Genomic DNA, 5,292 nt, shown 5'->3' on the forward strand with positions numbered 1-5,292 from the left:
GCTACGTTACCCCAGTCCAGAACACTGGGGATGACAAGCACAAGGGAAAGGCTGTAGTGTAGCCCAAATGTACACATGGGTTTTATTATTTGCCCAGGGAAATTGGTCTCTCAGTCACTATGTAATTCAGAGGGAATTACAAAAATAAACGAATTACAAAATAATTCATTGGGAATTATTTTTACTTATAGCAATTTACCAACCCTTAAGGCTGTTGTTCCCCAGCAGGGAATGCCTTAACTGGGAGAAAACATACAAATCATCACTAATATATATATTTGTATTCATGAAATGGTGGCATTGGGATAAAATCCAGTTGCCATACCTCAAACGGACCTAAAGGAAGTAGGAAATGTCCTTGGGATCCATGGCGTGGCTTTCTGGGTTACATTTTGGACAGTTAGAACATCTGTAGTGCACTTTATGAGCTACTGTAGGAGAAGGCGTCCAGTAATATTGTTTACTCCATGAGATCATCTTTCAGGATCCCAATGCGTTAGTTCATATACAGGTTGAAGTACAGGGAATTGGGACTCTAGAGGTAAAATAGATTTCTGATTGGTTCTAAGGCATATCTGTCTGTCTGGGTCAAAGGTGCCCCCTTTTTGTCGCCATAGTATTTTTTCATAGCTGTCTATTGAAAATGGAAAAGATCGTCTTTTTTTAATTTAACGAAAGTAAAGAACTTTCTTAGGTTTGGATAACTTGACTGTTCAGTGCTGCCTGCTTAGCTGCAGCATTTGCAAAATGATTTCCTTTTGCTTTCATGGTGATAACTTTAGAACGTCCTGGGATTTGATCATTGTCCATTGTTTGGTATTTAAAAATTCTGCAACTAGTTTTCCATTTTTTATGGACTTTCCTGAGGAAGTTAAGAAGCCTCACTGTCTGCATAACATTCCAAAGTCATAAGCTAATGTTCCTATTTATTTTTCAGATAAGATTTATCTGTGAACCAAATTAACTCAGTATTATCAATAAGAGTTTCCTGAAAATCATTCCTAGGACCAAGAAGTGGTTAGTAAACTAAATACAATTCTGGGTGACTTTTTTTGGTAAAGAGGGTAACAAAGTTTTGTAGGGTTAAGGCAATTACACTGAGTTAAAACAATGTAATGTGTAGAAGTTAGGAGCATTTTATGAGAAGCCAATCGACTGACAGAGAAGTGTTGAGTGTGATGAGAGTTCAGTGAAGGTTCGACAGAATGCGGAACATAAATAGTTAAAGGAGAGCCCATGAATACATCTTCGCTCTATTTATGTAATATAGCTGTAGTAGAGATCACCCTTTTACAGGAATGGAGCCTTTTCCTACTGAATGTAGTTGCTGACTATAATATCCCGTAGGTCTATGATGATCTCCATGTTTCTGAATTAGGACTCCTAAAGCATTTCCTTTACTTTCATGTGTGAAAAGGAAGGAGGGAAGTTTATGATTTGGATGTCCCAGAGCAGGAGTTTTAGACAATACTTCCTTTAGAGCCTCACAGCTTGTTTCCCTCTGGTGTTTTATTTAATTGATTAGGTTGATTTGACTTTATATATATTTTTTATTGATTTCAGGGAGAAGGGAGAGGGAGACAGAGACAAAAATATCAATGATGAGAAAGAATCATTGATTGGCTGCCTCCTGCAGGCTCCCTACTGGGAATCAAGCCTGAAACCTAGGAATGTGCCCAAACCTAGAATTGAACTGACAACATCTTGGTGCATGGGATGATGCTCAACCAACTGAGCCACACTGGCTAGGGCCATAGCAGCATTATTCACAATAGCCAAGAGGTAGAAGCAACTCATTATCCATGGATGGATGAATGAATGAACAAAATGTGATTTATACATACAATGGAACATTGTTCCACCTTAAAAAAGAAGGAATTTTTGACATATGCTCTTCATAGATGAAACTTGAGGATATTTTTCTAAGTGAAATAAGTCTGTTGCAAAAGGGTAAACACTAGATGATTCTATGTATATCAGGTTCCTAGGGTAGGCAAATTCAGAGACAGAAAGTCTCTGCCAGAAGCTGGGGAAAGGAGATGGGCCTCACTGTTTAATGGCACAGAGTTTCAGTTTTGCAAGGTGAAAAGAGTTCTGTGGATGGATGGTCCCACAGTAGAACAACAATCGGAAGATACTTTTTTTTTTTTTTTTTTTTTTTAAATATATTTTATTGATTTTTTACAGAGAGGAAGGGAGAGAGATAGAAAGTTAGAAACATCGATGAGAGAGAAACATCGACCAGCTGCCTCCTGCACATCTCCCACTGGGGATGTGCCCGCAACCCAGGTACATGCCCTTGACCAGAATCGAACCCGGGACCCTTGAGTCCGCAGGCCGACGCTCTATTCACTGAGCCAAACCGGTTTCGGCGATACTTTTTTTTTTTTTTTTAAATATATTTTATTGATTTTTTACAGAGAGGAAGGGAGAGAGATAGAGAGTTAGAAACATCGATGAGAGAGAAACATCGATCAGCTGCCTCCTGCACATCTCTCACTGGGGATGTGCCCGCAACCCAGGTACATGCCCTTGACCGGAATCGAACCTGGGACCCTTCAGTCCGCAGGCCGACGCTCTATCCACTGAGCCAAACCGGTTTCGGCAACAATCGGAAGATACTTAATGCATAGTGTTTCAAACTGTACACTTAAGTGTTTAATTCCATGTTATGTCTGTATTACCACAGTAAACAAAGGAGCTGTGCATGATGACTCTTATCTTTGGGTGGAGTTTCCAGTAACTTTGTTTTGCTTATTTTCTAATTTCCCAAACTGGTATATATATTTATTATGTGCTTTTAAATTCTTTGAGCTAAAAACATACATGCATATAAGAAAGGATAAAATAATAGAGAAAAATAGCTTCCAGAGTTATGCAATTATAGATGACTTGTCTTTTCTTTCCCAAAATGACCTCAATTGTAACAGCAAAGTGACTCTGGGAAACAGAAGTTTAGTAATAAACTTAAATTTTTTACTTGGCAGTAGCCCAGCCAATAAAATAACCATAGTTTTATTGAATAAGGTTTAAAAGAAATAAAACAATGCTAAACTTATAATAATTTGCTAAAATTTTAAGAAGCAATGGTGACCTATAAAAGTTTTCATTCAGTAATAAGCCTTCTTTGAGGGTCATCTTTTCTTCTCTTTTCCTACTTTCCAGGGTGCATGTGGATGGATCTGCTGCTCCTTTCCTGGGGGGATGCATTTTATAGCAGCCACGAGAGAGGCGAGGCTTTGGTGCCCAGTGCCCACTGGGTGACAGCAGATTCCAGCTGTGTGTTTTCTGTCTGTGCCATAGGCCCTCTTGATGACTCTCCAGCTAAGTCTCAGTTGGTGAATTTCTTTGGAGTCCCCCTGATTCAAAAAGAAATTTTTTCTTTTCCATGTAGCCCCTATTTTAGGTCAGACTATCTCAAACCAACCCCCCTGATTTGGTGAGATCTGCCAGCTATTTTCACAAGACATGGTGACCAAAATGTAATGTTTATTTATAGAGAATTATATTCTTTATTCATAGAACATGGTTTACAACTTACAGTCAAACTTTGGTTCCCGAACAACTCCAATCTTGAACAATTCAGTTTTCAAGCAAGTTGTTCACAGAAAAAAATATCTCAGTTGTTCAAGCAAAACTTTAGTTGTTGACCCAACAGCCTTTTATGCTGATACTTCAACATGACAAAAAGTGTCTTTCAGGAGACCAAAGAGAGACTGCTCAAGTATGAGTCAGTTTATGGCTAACCCTCAAGTTGTCAACATCTCAGGAAACTGTGCTATCTCTCTCTCTCTCTCTCTCTCTCTCTCTCTCTCTCTCTCTCTCTATCTCTCTCTCTCTCTCTCTATATATATATATATAGCTTTTCTTGGTGGCAAAATTGAAGATTAACAAAATTTTAAGACATGAAGAGGCCATCAATGTTGTTAAGGGTGTGAAAGGGCTCATGAAACAATGATCACAAGCAATTGAAGAGGAAGAAAAATGGTTGATTTGTATAAACGAAAAGCAGTTAGCTGCTCACAGCATTTCAGATGCAGTGATATGTGAAAAGCGAAGATGCTGCATTCTGACTTCCTGAAAGACACCCTGGAATCAGTGTTGAAAATGATTCCTTTAAGGCTAGTAAAGTTTGGTTTCATAAATTTAAGAAAAGAAGTGTTTATTTATAGATTAAACAGTACTTTAGATATGTACTGTGTGTGAGAAAGGTTAAAATGAAATCATTTGGGGGTCTGGAACAGATTAATTCAATTTACATTGTCTCTAATGGGAAAAAATGATTTGGTTTTCAAACAAATTGCTTCTCAAACTAGAATGAATTAAATTGGAGAACTGACGTTCCACTGTGTATTAGACACACAACATGTAGGGAGAACCAGCAGCAGGCTTCAGGCTCTGGAATCATACTGCCAATTCTAGTCCTGACTTCATCAATGACAACTGCCTGTTGGATCTGGAATAAGCTCAGTGATCCTAAAGTGAGGTAGTAACTGTTCTGACCCCAGCATGTTGTGATGAGGCTTAAATGAGGGAATGTATATGAAGTGCTGCAAGCAGTGCCTGGCACAGAGAGGTGCAGCAGGCAGGTCCTGGAGTGGGTCTGGGAGCCTGCCCTGATCTTGTTGCTCAGGGTCAGTGGTCATGATCACAGGCAGATAGAATTGGCTGCTTTGTGAATAAACCAATGTATTAGTTTCCTATTGCTTCTATAACAAATTACCACTAACTTAGTGGCTGAAAACAGTCGAGGTATTTGATCTTACAATTCTGGGTGTCGGGAGTCCAGGAACAAGTAGGAGGGCTGGTTCTATCTGGAGGCTCTGGGGGGAAATCCATTTCCTTGACTTTATCAATTTTAGAGGCCACATGAAATCCTTGGCTTTTGGCCCTGCACTACTCTGACCTTTGCTTCTGTCCTCCCACCTTTTTCTCTGATGTTAACCCTCCTGCTTCTGTCTTATAAAAGCCATATGATTCCATTGAGGCCACCCAGATAGTCCAGGATAGCCTCCCTAAATCAAGAGCCTAAACTTCATCTCATTTGTAAAGTCTTTTTCGGCCACGTCACAGTCTCAGGTTCCGGGGATTAGGATGTGGACATCTTTGTGGAGCTATTATTCTGCTGACCATATCCAGTGTGTACTGATGGGGCACTGACACCCAGGTGACTGAAGGAGGGCTTGGTTGATGTGCTTCTGTGTTGAGCTTTAGATCCAGACTTTCCCTGATGATCCTTTAGACCACAGACTTGCTTGTGTAGCAGGAAATGTGTTTTTCTTGACCCTGAGC

The sequence above is a fragment of the Myotis yumanensis genome, unplaced genomic scaffold, assembly GCF_028538775.1.
Source record: "Myotis yumanensis isolate MYYU_CA2020_CCGP unplaced genomic scaffold, mMyoYum1.0.hap1 SCAF_2, whole genome shotgun sequence".
Classification (NCBI taxonomy): Eukaryota; Metazoa; Chordata; class Mammalia; order Chiroptera; family Vespertilionidae; genus Myotis; species Myotis yumanensis.